This window comes from Rhipicephalus microplus, chromosome X (assembly GCF_043290135.1).
Source record: "Rhipicephalus microplus isolate Deutch F79 chromosome X, USDA_Rmic, whole genome shotgun sequence".
Taxonomy (NCBI): domain Eukaryota; kingdom Metazoa; phylum Arthropoda; class Arachnida; order Ixodida; family Ixodidae; genus Rhipicephalus; species Rhipicephalus microplus.
Window position 1 is genome coordinate 271819595 of NC_134710.1, and position 18429 is coordinate 271838023.

The following is an 18429-nucleotide window of genomic DNA, read 5'->3' on the forward strand; positions in this document are numbered from 1 at the left end:
TACAATAAAATATTAAAATTCAAACTAGATAATTGCATTTGTCATACTTTGGAAAACATTTGGGCAAAATTTCATGCAGATCCGAGCACTAGAAGTGCCCGAAAAAGGAGGGGCACATTGGAAAAAATGGCAAAATTTGTGTTCTGAGAAAAACTAGTTTTAAAGTTAAAATTGAGTTTTTATTAATGAAAGATATTATTAAATCAGATGAAATTTGCACACCAAGAAGAACAATTCTTGTAGTGGCCACTGCGACTAAAGTACGCCAGCACCATGAGTTTGCACCTCTCGGCGTTTTCGAGCAGACTCCTCACAGACATTTCGATCACAGACAGGGCTATGAAACGCTTGCCAAACTTCCGCTTTATCTGGCAGAGCATTGTGCCAACTGCAAGCTAGGAAGAAGTTCAACAGGACTGCGAAATCCAAACTAAGTCCAGAGTCCAAACTAAGTCCGTTTTGCAGCCAAGTTTGTGCCACATACCGACGTACATAATGGCAATGTCGTCCCTACTAAGTTCTCTCAGTGCGAGCTCTTTCGACCTCTCAAGATTGGCGCTGACGTCATCCATTGCTGCATCACGAACTTTCCGGCTGACGGGTGTGAATGACTTTGATGCATTGGCTTTTGCAAGCCAACAACTTCCACGAATCGGACCAGCTGCTCGTGGCCTATTCCTACAGAGCGCGCCGCACAACGGCTTTCACTTGCGAGCAATGCCTTTTTTAATTCACAACGGAGATAATTACACGAGAAAAGCATTGTTCAGCTGTGCTGCTCGACAAGACATGGACCCCGCAAATAGGTTTCACAGCACATACAGGCGCGCAGCGGCAAGTGGCAGTCTCCCGATTCGTACCATGTGATAAGCCAGTCGCGGCGCTCGAAACATGCGCAGAAGAGTCATTCTTTTTATTATTTCTTGCGCTGTATCAGCAAAAAAAACTGTTGTTATTTGAAGAGTGAGGCTCGAATCTTCAACTCATGCGATCAACAATGGCTATCAGCGGCGCATTATTGGCGGCGCATTATCGGCGGCAAGGTCCTCGAAGACTGCACACTTTCGACCTTTTAACAGACACCTTGTGCTCTTTAGATGAAATTTGAAAGCATTTCCAGTTAAGTCTCGACCTGTATTATTTTTTTCATAACAGTAGAGGTACTAAATCTTATCAAAACAGGCTAAAATAAAAAATCGATAATTTTGAAAAAAACTCGCGTTTTTCGACCCGCATCTCCCCTTAAGCTGCATTCTGCGCAAGATTAACAAGACCAAAAATTTTTTGAAGAGCTGCCCTTTTTTTTCTTTCTTGATGGAGTTAAAGGGATGAACTAATTTTCCTCGACCCGTTTTTTTCCGGCGCGACAAAAAGCTTACCCTTCGCAGTGTTAACAGCTGCAGTAGTTACACCCAAAAGCACGTAGTTATTCTATAAGCAGTACTTTTCAATTTGAAAGGCTCTGAACACCAATGTGCCTTTCTGTCCAACAACGCTAAGAATTGATAGCGATGCCGATAGCCTTTCTAGCAACTTGTGCATGCTGTCATTGTTCTGCTTTCACAGGAGTTCCTGTAACTACAGCAGATGCGTGATAATTCAAACTCCGATAATTCGAACTTTCGGTTAATTCAAACAAAATTCAATTTTTCGGTTGGCCCTATCCTTTCAATGGATTCTTTAAATTCAAACTCCATCATTTGCTTAATTCATACTTTTTGTGGTTACATACCAGAAAATATCTGCTGCTTTCCCACTACTCTTTAAAAATATGAGTGTTTATATAATCCTAACAGTCTAAAAATAAAAAAAATTGCCCGCAGCTTCCCTCGGGGGAACACTGAGGAGGATGCGGACCATATAATTGGTTAACGGGGTGTTAAAGTGCGACTTACTTGGGTCGATGGCTAAATTGGTTAACGTGGTTGTGAAATGGGGTGTTAAATTGCGACTTACTTGGGTCGATGGCTAAATTGGTTAACGTGGTTGTAGGAGGGGGTGTTAAATGAGTGAACACGTACACACGTATGCGAAAGGGCGGCGCTGGTCGAAGGGACGTCGATCATTGTGTTTGTGGATTCGTTGGAATTCATTTCACCGCGACCTTGGACGTCGACGCGCCGTACAAACCAACCGACGAGCGGCAACTGAGCGAGCGAGCACCGACCTTGAGTATATATACAGCACGACGGCGCATGCACTGTCAGCTGTTGAATGTTCTCGAAGCGCGACGCCACATGCGCGTCCACTGGAGAATCAGGAGAATTGTAGATGTCGAACGCGGTGTGTAGAGGAGGAAGGGTGCACAGATGGTGGAGGAGTGAAGCGCGCGCGGTGTGTAGAGGAGGAAGGGATGCACAGATGGTGGAAGAGTGGGCGACGGCGCGACGGCGCATGTGCGCGCGTCAGCTGTCGAATGTTTGAGAAGCGGTGCGGACGGCGCACTACAAGGCGCGAGTATAAGATGCTCCGCATCTAAAAAAAATGAGCATCTCAGGCCTTCGAGGAAAATGGCTTTGCCAGTAAACAAATGCTTGAAACGAAGCACATGCATGATAAACTGCGATGCTTCTCAACTGATATACAGAGATCTTTGTGCTGAAGGCACATATAGCAAAAAAGCAGTTGATTGATTGATATGTGGGGTTTAACGTCCCAAAACCACCATATGATTATGAGAGACGCCGTAGTGGAGGGCTCCAGAAATTTCGACCACCTGGGGTTCTTTAACGTGCGCCTAAATCTGAGCACACGGGCCTAGAACATTTCCGCCTCCATCGGAAATGCAGCCGCCACAGCCGGGATTCGAACCCGCAACCTGCGGGTCCGCAGCCGAGTACCTTAGCCACTAGACCACCGCGGCGGGGCAGCAAAAAAAAAAGAAAGCAGTTGGTAGTTCATGATTTATTTAAGAGGTCTGATCAGGAATAAATTACTGATAAACTTGTGGACCTTACACCTCTGCTTTCTGTTCATTGCATGCACTTATGCTTTAAAAATGCTCAAAAATTTTTAAATGTGATAAAATCAATCTCTAATCATAATGCATGGTGTCACCTCACCCACAGTCATATATTTGAGAACTTCTGATAATTGAAAGAAAATTAAGAAGTCCCTTCAAGCTTGAATCAACGAGAGTCGACTGTATACTTAACAACACTTATTTTGAGCTTTACAACTATTTTTGAAAATAACAAGCCCTTAAAATGCGACAATGTGGCTTTATACAGCTTCCCTGTATTTGCACAGCGTTGCGTGCGCCTGCGCCCAAGCTTGATGCGCTGGGTTATGGATGGCTTGTCCAGTCGTCGTTACTCTCTCGACACACGAGCCAAGTTAAGTCACCGAAAACATCATTGCGCATCACTTCTGAGAAAAGCATAGAGAAACCACAGCATAGGTCACTCCAAAATATTTCCGTCCAACCTGGAAACTACGTGCACGGTTTCATGAGCACGTAGAAAAGTTGCTCAAGAGATGATTACGTCATGCGAAGCCGCCATTTTATTGCGCACTACTAACACAGACCTATTAGTATATTTTTTATGGCATAATGTTTTTTTACTATAAAGAAGGAAACAATATTTCAATACTAACAGAAAAATTGTTGACTGTGCGCACTAGTTTATGGTAAATTGACAGGGCAGTTTGGATAATTGAAGTTTCTGCCACCAGATGGTGCCATGGGTTATTTCCGCAATTTTGAATTAAGAAATAGATATAACTCCACTTCTCACGAGAAAAATAGGGTTCATTTGAGTCACTATGAGGGACAATCTTCCCATCCGTGCAGTCATCTCATTTCATGTTCTGAGCAGTTGTTGCTCCCTTTAAGTTTAGGTAACACTCTCTAAAAAGTTTTTCTAAGGGGTGTTGGTTTAGGGCTCAACTTCCTATCTCGCTTGCAGAATGAAAATGGAAGTGACGAGCCCGTTGGGCAAACTGTATGTGTGTAGTGCAAGCTGCTTTGCTCGCTTAACAATTAAAGCTTATCAACCACAGGTTCAATTCGGTGGCAGCTTGAAACAGATGACAGCAGCGACTGCACTGCCGCAGCCGCTGCAGAGGTGCCATCGTGGAGCGATGCCTCATGCTATGCCATTCTTATCGTCCAACACTCGCACACGATTGATAGAATTGATAACACAGACTGACAGTCACTCTGACCACTGACCAAGTGCGAAAAGCACAAAAAGCATGCAGTGGACTGGCATCGGAAAAGGAACTGTTACGCGATTGCACCCCTGTGCGAGCTGCTGAGAACATCTAATCAAATCTGCACTTTGTCGCTAGAGATGCCTTTATGAGTTACATCTGCATGGAGCCTATACATCTTTCACTGCTTACACTGTGGTTTAGGGTGAGGGTTGCATGCCTGAATTGGATTGGTTGATAATGCCTAAACTGCAGGTGGCCATCATGGCCTCTATTTTTTGCTGAAATTAGCGCAACCGGAAAGATTTTGAGGCTTGGAAGGCATTTCTGCGCAGTATGACAAAATTTCAACAAATTTCATGGTTCTGGCTCAGCTTGGCGTGAAACTAGGAAATTGTATCGAATTGGCCAAATTGGCGCAGCCAACGTTTTTAGAACAATTCAGTTTCACAGCTCCGCTCCCGAGGCGGCCGTGGTGGCGGTCACGCGAACTAGTGGCGCTGCAGTCACGCTTTTTTCCACTTGCTCCTGATCGGGCGCGCGGACAGGCGGGTGCTTTGGCGGGCGTGCGTCGTTCGAAGCGATTTCGTTCCCCACACGTGCGCCTGAATCTTCCGGTTTCCGAATGTTCGCTTTTTTGTTGTGAAAATGCCTTCGTGTTTTGCGCCGGGATGTACGAGTGGCTACAGAAATGACGCCGCAAATCATCATTTTTTTACCCAACCACGTAAGGCCACAGAGTTTAAACAATGGGAACACATGCTGCACCGCAAGGACAGGCGCCTCACGCAAAAGGTTAAGGTATGTGAGAGACATTTCGAAGAGCAAGACATTGTAAAGTATTTCAAGCATGTTGTAAAGGGCCAGGAGGTTTTAATTCCCCGTGGTAACTGGAAGTTAGTGCCAGGAGCGTTGCCGCGTCTCTTTCCTGGCTTGCCGGAGCACATATCTAAGCCAAGAACGACGACATGCACGCGAAAATCACCGAAAAAGCGGAACGAAATCGGCTAGGAAGCATCGGCGGAAAGTGCGTCTTGTTCGAGTGGCTCGTGTGGAGAGGCCTCTTTGTCCTTAGGCGATTCGCTTGGAGCAGTGGGCATCACGCCACCACCTAGCACCTCAGCAACGAACTCCTCCGGTGTTTGTCTGAACGAACTGGTGACAGTCCCGTTACGTAGTAGGGACTAGAAGCTTGAACTCATCGTCGATGAATGTTCTGGGCAAACTTGCGGTGTTTTTTTCGACAGGCGACTTGTGGCAGGGGAGCTCAAAGTGAGCAAGGCCGTTATTGTGAAAAATGATGGTAGCTGTGTTGTGAACGGTTACAACAAGATGCACAAGCAACTGCATAAGACTGTAGACAGCACTGCTAGCGTCGAGCACCTGCTCAATGAGACAGATAGCTTGAAAATCTGTTCAGGCATTCAGGTAGCTCACACTGGTGTGACAGGAAAATTAGAAAATGTCCATCACAAGCTGTGTTCTGTCCTCACAACCCGACCTGTATGTGCTCGGTGCCTACGCCTCCAAAGGCAAATGCGAGCAAGAAAGCCAATGAAGGCAGCGGTGAACAAAAGCAAAAAAATGCGAAACTTGACCAAAAAAGTTTTCCGAGCTGCAGCTGCAAGGGAGAAGGGGAAGCAAGAAATCACACTGCTCAAACAGGAGCTTGCGAAGGCTTCCTAGAAAGGAATAGAAGAAGCTTTAAGTCGCCTTCCTCACTTGCAACGCCTGGCATTCCTGACAGCACTGAAGTCACTCAAAGCAAAAGCTCCGTGTGGCATGCGGTATAATTCTGGGTGGATTTTGAACTGCTTGATGCTGAGAATTTCAAGTCCACGGGCATACAAGCTGATTAGCGAGATGAAAATGTTGCCGCTGCCTTCTCTTAGCCGCTTGGCACAAATTTTGAAAGGCTTGCCGTGCAAGTACGGCTTCAACCCCGTTTGTCTGGAAGCTATACAGAAGCAGTTTCATGGAAAAGCAGATGAGCAAAGGTTGGGGTCTTTGATCTTAGACGAGATCAAGTTGCGCCAGGCATATGACTTCAACAAATGCAGCTACAAGATGGACGGATTTGTTGATTATGGAGGCGTCACGAATGAAGGAACCAACCAGCTAGCCGACCATGCGCTAGTATTGATGTTTGTTCCTCTGTTTGAATCCTGGGTACAGCCAATTGCAGCGTTCGCGACAAAAGGTGCTGCTCCTGGCAAAATTTTGGCGGAACTAGTCCTGGAAGCAGTGGTGCGCCTTCACAAGCATAACGCTACAGTCAATTCCATTGTGAGCGATGGTGCGAGAAACAACCGGTCCATGTGGCAACAGCTAGGTGTTAGTGGCAGCATGGCAGCACCATGCCATAAGATTGCCCACCCGTGTCTCCCTGATGGGAAGTTTGTGCATTTCATTTGTGATGTACCACATACCATCAAATGTGTGCGAAATCATCTGCTCAAGCACAAGTATGGCCAGGTGGGTGGCAGAACAATAATTTTCTTTTGTGTCGCCTTTTACCTTCGCATATATTAAAATCAGTTCTTTTTGCATTTCCAGGCTGGAGAGAACCGCATTGATTTCTCCCACTATCAGCTGCTTTACGAAACTGAAAAGAAGAAACATCTAAAAGTTGCCCACAAGCTAACTGAAGCTCATGTGCAGCCGACAAACTTCCAAAAAATGAACTGAGACTTGCAGTTCAGGTGAGCACTAGTCAGTGATGAAAAACTTTGTAATGCTCTGACGGTGTTACTGTACTGGACAACTTCCTTGAAACATAAAAAAACTACTTTTATACTGCAGCTTTTTAGCCGGAGTACAGCCATTGGCCTCCGTGTCTACAGAGAAGAGGGCACTGATGGCTTTCAGGACACAGCTGAAACAGAGGCATTCACACAAATGATAAATGATGTATTCGATTCCTTGAATGCTAAGCTCCCTAAGCAAAGAATCGGAGCCAACTCGCCGAAAATCCAGGTGAGCAACACGTTTAAACCGTGGTTCATTCGCCTTTTCTTCAGGTTAAACTGTTTGTGTGGTATTATTTTCCTTGAGTTGATTCATTTTAATGATGTAGCATTCTGTATTTCTCTCAATTTTTCGCAGGTCATCAAGGACTTCCTTGTGATGCTCACGGAATTTAACCACAATACGAAGAACACTCTCTTGTTCGCGTCGCGTCAAACCACGGAATCTCTGCGCGTGACGTTGCTTTCTATCATCGACATAATTGATGAACTACACAAGGCCGGTGTTCCATATGTTCTCACAGCAAAGCTGAACCAAGATCCACTGGAGGTAATGTGCCCTGGGCCTTTGTACCATATGGAGTCGACTCAAATATTCAATGTCAAGAAATGTGCTAAAATGCTTTCTTTCACAAAGTGTGTGAATTTAGCGTCTTGCACTAAATACCATGGCGTCGGCAGGATTTTCCTGCCGTTGCATCGCAGAGTAAGGGGGAGAGGGCGGGAAGAGGGGAAGTGCTGGTGTGGCTTACGGTTAGGGAAAGGTGCCCCTCTTTTGCAATATACACGGGCCAATTCCCTTGTTTATACTGGGCATACGGAAATGTGCTTGATGCGAAGTTTTTTTGTGTGTGCAGATTCTTTTAGGAATCGTCTAATGGCATTTTAAATGCAGAGAATTTCAGTAACTCACGATGTGACCCGCGTTGAGTAGCGTAGTCCGCAGCCAGGCCACTACACTATAAAAAAAATAGCAGTTACCGGCGCCCGGTTTCGATCCCATGACCCTGCGGGCGGAACGCGAGGTACATGGTGCTCTTCCCACTGCGCCACAAAACGTTAACGCAATACACCCACCCCCTATGCGACGCATTTACTCAAGTCCCCCTCGCGGGGAGATGGGTGCATACACACTTAAGGGGATTGGCTAAGAAGAGCTGTGGTAGAAAAGAAAATGATGGTTAGGAATATAAAGTGGGTAACGGCGCTCTCTCGTCAGCAGTGTGGTTAGGGCTTCCTAAGGTTAAATGGTGATTGAGTGGGGAGAGATAGCAATGATATAACAACCAACAGAAACAAGTGCAACAACATTAACGTTACGCAAACTACTTAACGTCGTGCACCCCCGGAAATGCTCTGCATTTGATCGTGCCCCTCGCGAGGGGGATGTCTCTTTACATTTACACTGTGCTTACGTGGTCTTTAATTTCTTTTCTTGTCTGTAAACGATGCCCTTCAAAACAGTTTTGCGCGATCGCGTTCTCTCTTACGCAAACATTGCTGCCGTTCCTTTGTCTGCTTTTTTATCCCTCAGCGATGTTTAAACGTTTTTCTTTTGCAGAGATTTTTCGGAATAGTCCGGTCATTCCACGGTGACGACGACCACCCCACGATTATTCAATTCAGCCAGATTTATCGCCTGCTGTCCCTTTTTACACCTGTGAGAAACGCCGTAAAGGAGAACTGCTCTGGACCGGCTGAGGGCGTCCTCGTTTCAATTCATGAAAGTCTTGCTGAAAAGGCGAAAGCGGCAGCTGAGCTAAAACTCGCCGTTGAAGCAAAGCTGGATAAAAAGCTTCTGGGGATGGTTTGTACCGAGGACGTTTGCTGTGACGAACGGGATCATGGGTACCAAAAAGCTGGAGCACATGAGATGGTGGTGTACTATCTAGCCGGTTATGTGACAAGAAAATCACGAAAACAATACCGTGCGAAGAATGCTGTGCGTTGCTCACAGCTTCTCCCGATCAGTTCAACTCCGAGGCAACACAGCTCAACCAGAGGCGCCTGACAGAGTTGAGGTCATTCAAGCCAGGATGCCTTCGAGAGACCTCATTTAGGCTGTACGCATTAATTAAGGAAGTAGAAGAGGTTGTGCACGATACGCTTGAAACGTCGGCAGTGTTCGGGGATATTTTCTGGATGGTATTGGACAGCCTTCATGCGACTGCACTGCCTGCAATTGGTTGTAATGAGCACCATGAATTCCTCACCGCAAAGATAATCAAATGCTATTGTTTGATGCGCATGCACTTCTCTCGAAAGAAGAACCGTGAACTGCTTGTCACGGAAAAAGTTCAAAATGCAAGAAAAAAAGCTAAGCTGCTTTGAGCTGCCTTTCTTGCTCAGTGAACGATGCAATACTATTCTGTATGTGCAAGAAAATATATGTTCCTTCTGAATTTGCCATTTTTACTTTCTCAGTATTATTATTCTCACCATGTTATCTTCAAATAAGATTCACGGGAATAGGAAAGGAAAAAAACACCGAAATCAGATTGACGAGTCTGTTCGGTAAACGGCGCATGACTATGTGGCATCAGAAACGAGCACTATGCTTTTAAAAAGTTTTACTGCATCTACGTTTTCTTTGAAGGGTGTCTTTTTTTTTACAGTTATGCTCGCGCGAGGCCGCCTATGCCCACATAAGAATGTACTGGCGACGGTAGCTATAGATGGAGCCCAGACACTAATTCCACCAGATGAAAATGGGCACAGCAACAATGAAATGCATGTATACGAAGAAACTGCTGCTTTGGCACGAACTGTTCCGCCAGCAAAGCGAAACGCTTTGAAATGCGAGCGGTAACACGGCCGCGCCGCACCGCGTTTCCTCCGGTGTAGCAGACGACGCGCAGAGTGCGGAGCAAAGCATGCCTACAGCGCCCCTAGCGGCCGCGACACGCTATGCGGCCGCGCCGGATAGTGGGCGCCTATGGGAAGCTGTGAAACTGAATTGTTCTAAAAACGTTGGCGCAGCTACATCTCTGCCATCTCTGCTACCTGATGAAGCAAGCTGACAAAGGTTATAAGGGTACTGGAATCTCAAAAGTAAAAATTCTAAGTTCCCCCTTCAGCAAATTACCTGCATACTGGCTAAATTTCATGTAAACTGACAATCTCTTACACAGAAAAGCATGCTTATGATTTCCCAGACCCTTTTTATCACTTATGCACTAAAGCTTTTGTTTATGCATCTGGTTTTGTATGGCTTCTGGGGTTTAATGTCTCAAAGAGACATTGGATATGAAAGATGCTTCAGATAGTTTCAAGCATCAAAGTTTCTGCCATGTGCACTGAAATGGCGCACTACATGGGCCACCAGTATTTTGCCTCCATGAAAATGTGACAGTTGCAGCTAGGATAGAAGACAATTCTCAGGTCTGCTGCAGTCCCATAACCACTGAGCAAGTGCAGCAGCCACTTTATTTCAACTTCATCTGAGCTGAATTCTGCATTTACATGCACAACAATGATGGATGTACATTACACAGTATCTTGGTCTTAGATAAATTATAAAAAATTTGAGGAATTATGTTTTTAAGAAAGGAACATTTATCATTGATTACAATAATTAAAGCAGAGATGAAACTTTTTTTATGAGAATTTAGGGAAATCTTATGCATTTACTGTTGCGAATAAAGTCAACTCGATTCATTAAATTTACTTGAAAGTAATTGTCTATTGCCATTTTATGAACCCTCTCACTATGCCAGGTACGACGATAGAAAGCTTGCACAACAGACTTTACTTTCTTCATTTTTCAAGTTAGCACATAAATAAGCAGATAAGCTATTAGAGAGTTCTTGGCATTACATTACAATATTAATAGATGCAAACTGCTAGGCATACAAATATATAACATAAACTGAACTAGAAAAAACACAGCTAGTCTACAAAGGAGTGCAAGCAGTTATACAAAGGTGTCTGTGGATATCTAAATACATTTGGTTATTCAAAACCTAAATCTTCCTGCTGAAAAACAAACTTATACAGCTAAACCTGGATGTAACGAAATCGATAAATTCCCAGAAAAATTAGAGATAAAAATTTGCAGTTCAGTACGAAAATTTGAAAAATAGGCGCACAAATTAAACAAAAGGGGGACTGAAGGCAGAGCTAACCCAAAACACTTATTTTACAGTAAAAAGCTGCGTTATTATTGCGTTACCGATTATATGGACACTCGCAGCGAGCTTCTGCCATCGCCGCCATGTTCCGTAACAAGTTCAAATTGGTGATACATATGCGCCCGCGCATCGTAACTTTCACGGGCAGATGAAAGTGTGTGTGAGCTGCTGAAGCAGGGATCGAATGAGTCGGCCCATCCGCATCGCCTGAAAAGTGCATAGCATCTCCCGCGTGTTGTTAAAACTGCCGTCGAATGCTCAAACAGAAAGTAAACCACCCGTCTTGAACGAGCATAAAACAACGCGGGAAGGGGGGAAGAGAATCGCCCGAGTAGTAATAATGAACTTGGATTTTAAGGGCGGTCGCGATCGCTGGCACGCTTGCTATCTTGTATCAGTGCGGTTTTAAAGTGAAGGGACTGTGTGAAAAGAGCACTTCTCCCTGGAGCGGCCATATACTCACACCAGCTTTTTTTTTTTTTTTTGTATGAGTTGCGTGATATCGGATCCAAAAGAGTTGCCTGCCAACCTTACTTCTTATAACATTACGATTTTTTGCTATAGCGATCATTGCATTGCATTGAGCGCCACCATGTTGCCAGAACTAATTGGCTAATCGTGAAAGCTACCAGTCTGCGAACTCGCAGCGCGGCGCGAAACGGAAGCGCATGACGAGACGACTTTCGAAGATCCGTCGTCACCATGGTCTCAGAGAGTTTCCATCAGTGCCTAATCTGACATCTCCTCGGTGTGAGGACACGGTTGTCCGAAATTAAGAAAAGTCCCAGTTTCGCCAGAAGGGCAAAGCAATGACTGCGATAACAACAACTTGGAATGTCACGCTTAAGAACGGCAAGCAGATCGAAACCTGCAGCAAGCTGCTCACGCACAAATTATGCATGAAAACAACATACACAGGACGACAGCAAACTAACAACGTTTACCGCTCGACATTAAAGCACTGATTAAACAAAACCGAGGCACGAAACGTAATGCGTGTGAACTAACAAGTGCCTCAGTTGTTACTTCGCCGTGTTTAAAAAGCGCACTCTTTTTGCAAACGGCGCCTTTCCAGCGAGCGAAGTGATCTTTGTGTATCTGGCAACTAAACGCAATCGTTTCGGTCAAAGTTGAAGGCGTGCGATTTTCCCCATCGAAGGATAAGCGCCCGCGCACACGCTTAACCCCCCTCCTCACCCTGATTCGCCGTGCAAAGTACACATGGGAGATAAGTGTGGGTCGGCGCACCATGAAGAGCTGGGCACCTAGCGTGGGTGTCTTTTTTTTTCTCAGGTTTTCATATATATAGATCAAAACAAATCTTTATTTGTCGCAAAAAATATACACGCATTGGAGTTAGTATATACAGAAGGAGGTCCCATAGCACAAGGCTGAAAGGAAACTTCCGTACGTATACATATGTATACATATACGATGAATGACGGTGGCGGCGGCAAAAAACTAGCCGAGACTGTCCTTATACATAATTGCTATAGCAATAAAAAAAGGCAATACTGGACGTCGTCGAAGGCCACACCATGCGCGCACAGTGAAAATATGCACGCTCGCATGGCGTCGAAAACGAAGAGCGAACGACACGAACACAGACACGGATACCGCAGAAAACTATTCGGCAAAGCGCTCTCTATATGCAGCCCGGCCCCCCATATGTGACGCTAACTAAAAGCGTGGCACTGCCAACACGCACAAGTAGGGTTTTTTTTTTATGAGTTCGGGGAGAGGAGTACACCCGGCGGCGAGAACGGCGGCAATGCAGGCTCGTAAGGGGCAGGCCTGCCTCACGCCGCCGTGCCCCCGCCTGCCTGCCGCCGCCGTTTTGCGCTAGGTCGGCGGCGGGTGGTCACGAAAAATGCATGCTCGTATCAAAATGACAAAATGCGGAGCGAAATTCATAGATTTTTCATGGGGCAAATTCATTATATTAAGGTTGTCTCCCGCTGTTGCTCTGTTACATAGAGGTCACAAATATATGTGCTTCTATGAAGCGACGGCGAGGAATAGAAAAACTTCGCTTTTAATTCGTTATATGCACTTTGGCAGCAGTGGTTGCGGCTAGAGGACGGCGCTCTAATTCCCTGCTTCTGCGCGATACAGGTTGGTGACAGCCAGCTCGTTTCAAGGACGATCACCTATCCGCCGGTCGATAACGTTCATTCAGCTGCCTGCTGATCGCAACTGCACGGTCACTACACGTGTCTGGGAAACCTGCGTCATCTGCGCTTGGTTACCCTCACCACCGACGGAAAAGACGTCACTGGACAGCTTGGCCTGCCACCTATAGGCGCCTTGGACCCTACATAAGGATTCCCTCTAGTCCTGGCTCGTCACTTTGGCAGCAGTGGTTGCGGCTAGAGGACGGCGCTCTAATTCCCTGCTTCTGCGCGATACAGGTTGGTGACAGCCAGCTCGTTTCAAGGACGATCACCTATCCGCCGGTCGATATCGTTCATTCAGCTGCCTGCTGATCGCAACTGCACGGTCACTACACGTGTCTGGGAAACCTGCGTCATCTGCGCTTGGTTACCCTCACCACCGACGGAAAAGACGTCACTGGACAGCTTGGCCTGCCACCTATAGGCGCCTTGGACCCTACATAAGGATTCCCTCTAGTCCTGGCTCGTCACTTTGGCAGCAGTGGTTGCGGCTAGAGGACGGCGCTCTAATTCCCTGCTTCTGCGCGATACAGGTTGGTTCCTTACTTATTGTTTTGTCTTGGAACTCCTTGCCGCTCCCACTGCTGCCAGCAGTTTTTGTAGTTTTTAGCGTTGTCTTTATTATACTCTTTTTTAGTGTTTTTCTACTATTGCTGATGATTATTAGTGTTCTAAGCATTGCATCATGCCAACCACGGCCGAGCTTTCGAGGCAAATTGAGCTACTTCGTGCTGACCTTGCAGAAATGAAGAATAGCTTGCAAGTGCATAGCCAACTCTACGAGTCCGTTAAGAGCAGAAATGAAGAATTGTCCAAAGAAAACAAAGAACTCAGGGACGTGAGTAAACAACTATGTAATCGTCTGGCTGCCTTGGAGCAATACTCACGCTTAAACAATGTTGAGATAAAGGGTATCCCTGACACGAAAGGTGAAAACTGCCTTGCTATAATGCAGGCAATTGATGAGAAAGTTGGGTGCCCCGTTGAGCCGACAGACATCGATGTCGTCCACCGTGTCCCGGCGAAAAATGGATCGAACATTATAGCGAGATTTTGCTCCAGGACAAAGAAAGCAGACTTTGCTTCCAAAGCACGGAAAGCACGAATCACGACGGGTGTCATTGGCTTTCGTAAAGAGACGGAAAAACCGGTGTTTGTTAACGATCACCTAACCCCAGAAAACAAGAGATTGTTTGCTCAGGCTTTGGAACTAAAAAAGGCGAAAAATTGGAAGCATCTATGGACAGATTCCTGCGTAATAAAGGCCAGAAAAAGTGATGACAGCCGCGTCTTTCGTATACGTGAAGCAGGCCATCTATCTGTCTTTCAGTAGATAGTTGCCTCTAAGATATCTGGAACAACCATGGATTCCTCTGTTTTGTCTTATCAGCAAACTAAAACATTTCTCAAGAATAAACCCCCAGCTTTATCATTGATTCATTTCAATGTCCGCAGCCTCAGAAAGCATCATAATGACCTCATACACTTCCTGACAGCAATCAATCACACGTTTTCAGTCATATGCCTCTCTGAGACATGGTTAACAAATAACGATGGTAATCTATATGGCATGTCGAACTATACCTCTGAGTACTGCAACCGCGATTCAGCCCGTGGTGGTGGTTCTGCGGTCTTTATTGATTCGTCATTGTCATATAGGCGTCGTCACGATCTTTCTTTTACTAACCTAAACTGTGAATCGGTCTGGCTTGAATTTGACCAAACGGTTTTTTCACTGAACGGCAGAAACACCATCATTGCATCAATCTACCGCTCTCCGTCTTCATCTATTGTTCATTTTTGCTCGCAACTTGAATCCCTTCTAAACCTTCTCGTTTTTGAAAACAAAAACGTCATCATATGCGGCGACATTAACATTAACATACTTGACCTTTACAGTCATACATGCTCGGATTATGTTCGCGTTTTTCAAAGTTTTGGCTTCTCATCGTTAATCACAGCTCCTACTAGGTGCGATCCATCAGGCACGAATACACTGATTGACCACATTTTGTCCAGTTTGACAACGAGCGCCTCTGCGGCTGTAATAGACTATCAGTTTAGTGACCATTATCCTGTTTTTCTCAGAATAGAATCCGCTCTCTTGCCCCGTGCCACAAATCATAAACAAGTCATGAAAGCGGTGTTTAACACAGAAACATTTGTTTCCTTGATTAACCAACTAGACTGGACTGATGTCACACAAAACGAATCTGCTGAGCAAGCCTACGACTCATTTTCTGCTCTAATAGCAAACTGCATAACACAGAGCACATCGCATGTCCCTATTTCTTGGGGGTTTAAAGAGCGAAGAAACCCATGGATCACCAACGGATTATTGCACTCAATTTCAAAAAAAGATAAAATGCATAAGAAGCTTAAGGACCAACCATTTAACACAGTGCTACAAATTCGCTATAAAAAATATTCGAATACGCTTGGTGCAATTTTGAAACGTGCTAAACGTGACTATTTTCAAACGCGCATATTGCTTAATGGAACTGATACTAAACGAAACTGGCAGCTAATTAAAAAGTTTCTGAACAAAACCGATTCCCATGCACGGTTAACGAAAATAAGTACTGCATCCAGCACATTCACTGAGCCAATTGACATTGCCAATGCTTTTAACGACCATTTTGCCAACACTGAAAACAATCAACACCGGCCATCACTTTCCCACTTATCGCGCTGTCCGCAATCTTTTTACTTATATCCTACTTCTAGCGCTGAAGTTCGCTCTGTCATATCATCGTTAAAAACAACCGGGGCGGGTTTAGACTCCATTCACCCTTCACGAGTTAAGCTGATAATCGACTGTGTTTCACCTGTTCTTGCTAACATCATCAACAAAATGTTCAAGGATGGCACATTTCCAACCTCCCTAAAAAACGGCAAGATAACTCCCGTCTTCAAGAAAGGTGACCGTGAATGCATTAACAATTACCGTCCTATTTGCATTCTTCCTTTTTTTAGTAAAGTAATCGAAAAGATTTTGTACAAACGCCTCATGTCATATTTCAAAAAATTCGACTTGCTCTCTCCCCATCAGTTTGGTTTCCGTCCAGGTTTCTCAACCGAACTGGCGCTCATTAGTTTCACGGACAAAATCAAACTAGCCATTGATGACGGTTCACTATTTGGTGCAGTCTTTGTTGATCTTACTAAAGCTTTTGACACTATTAATCATTCCATTCTTTTTCACAAGCTCGCATCTTACGGCATTACAGGACCAGCCTTGAGCCTTATTAAGAATTACCTAAAAAACAGGTCGCAAGTTGTACAAATCGACGGTAGTATTTCCTCTCCCAAGGTTACTAATACAGGAGTGCCTCAAGGATCTATTCTAGGCCCGCTGCTTTTTCTACTCTTCATCAACGATTTGCCCCTAACACTTCGCCATACTGACTGCTTGTTATATGCGGACGATACAACCATATATTCATCTCATAAAAGCATCGCCGTACTGTTACAAAATCTAAATGTTGACTTAAAAAATGTAAGTGATTGGTGCAGTCGTAACTGCCTGCACATTAACCCCACTAAAACTACATTTGTAATATTTCATTCTCCATTATCAAAAGTGCCACCCGTGGTGCTCACGATGGGGGACAATGAAATACCCGTTACTAACAGCGCCAGGTTTCTGGGTGTGATATTAGATGAGCACCTAAAATATAATATTCATGTTCATTCACTAATGCATAAAGTTTCTTTTGGCATACACGTAATCATTAAATCACGTAATTATTTCGAAAGGCCCATTATTCGTTCACTTTATCACTCTTTCATTCATAGCCATCTGTCTTACTGTGTATCATCTTGGGCTAATACTTACTTTTGTCACCTCGATTCCCTTCAACGCCTGCAAAACCAAGCTATACGACTAATGACCTTCAGTAATGTTTTTACCCCCTCTAAACCGCTATACCAAAATCTAAATATTTTGCCACTCTCAGAACTACTTAAACAAAAACTATCTCTATTTATTTTTCGGCTAAAGAGATGTGGCACCTCCATTCCGGCTTACTCAAATGAATTTTTTGTCAACACTAACATTACGAGGTTCTCTTCAAACGACAATCTACTTCTTCCCGCCGCTCGAACAAATTACGCGAAACTAACAGCCCTTTTTTCAGGCATATCCATTTGGAATTCGTTACCATACGAAATTAAATCAGCATCCTCTGTACATACATTTCAAAGCCTTCACAAAAAATACTGTCTCGGCAAATTATGTGGGCAGGCACACTAACTCAGGGATCTGCCATTTTTTTTTTTTTTATTTTTCGCGCATGCTTGATTTGCTACCATTACCGCTGAATATTTTGCTATCATTTGCTGAATATTTTGCTATCATTTGCTGAATATTTTGCTATCATTTGCTGAATATTTGCTATCATTCGCTGATTATTTGCTATTATTACCGATATGAATTAATCTTGCTTTTGTTTTGTAGCCGTAATTATTATAGCGTTTGGTATTCACTATTTTATATGCTGCTATTGTGTTAAAACTTACTATGTTCACTTTGTTTTGATGAATTCATGACGCCTGTGTCATGAAGATTTCCCTTATAACTGTGTTTTTTTTTTCCAGCGTATATTACAGTCATAGACTTAAATACCATGCCAGTTTTTTTGTTATTTTTTGTCTTTTTTCTTGCTTTTACTCTTCTTATGTAGCTCCTTTAGCTTTCCTGTAAATTTTATACATGTATTTTTTTTTTTTTTTTTTTTTTTGCTATCAGAGCATGCTTTTTTCTTGCTGCCCACGTTATTCAACTTACACATGTTCTAGTATTAGGAGGTCCCCCCGTCAGTTCCTGAAACTATGGGACCTCCGAATGTATTACTTACTACTAAAGATGTTACATTGTATCCAAAGAAGCTGAATAAATTGATTGATTGATTGATTGATATGGAGGTCCGTTATACGCAGGTTTAACTGTAGTGCATAAATGTGCTGGGTTCAACAATATTATAAAGGCCTAAAGTTGCCAGTAAATTTACATGTGATAGCTTCTAACTTTGCAACACAGGTCAAAGCCATTTTTCTCAATGCGACAACTTTCTCCACAAGGAAAACAACAGTGCTTAGCTTAAGCTTACCGCTGATTCCATCACGACCAAAAGTTCTATCTTGCATTCATATTTACATGACCATTTTTTCTTCTTCGTGATTCTTAAATTATTTTTATTAGATGATTCAAACTTGGCTAAT

General features: G+C 44.2%; 2 protein-coding genes across 5 annotated transcripts in view; one reads left to right on the top strand and one right to left on the bottom strand.

Moving 5' to 3' along the window:
* Window positions 1–18429, bottom strand: part of sws (patatin like phospholipase domain containing sws) — a 275614-nt gene that overhangs the window by 100877 nt on the left and 156308 nt on the right. The window lies entirely within an intron of this gene.
* The window catches only part of LOC142776119 (uncharacterized), a 58624-nt gene that overhangs the window by 39562 nt on the left and 633 nt on the right, over window positions 1–18429 (top strand). The gene's annotated exons all lie outside the window — the stretch shown is intronic.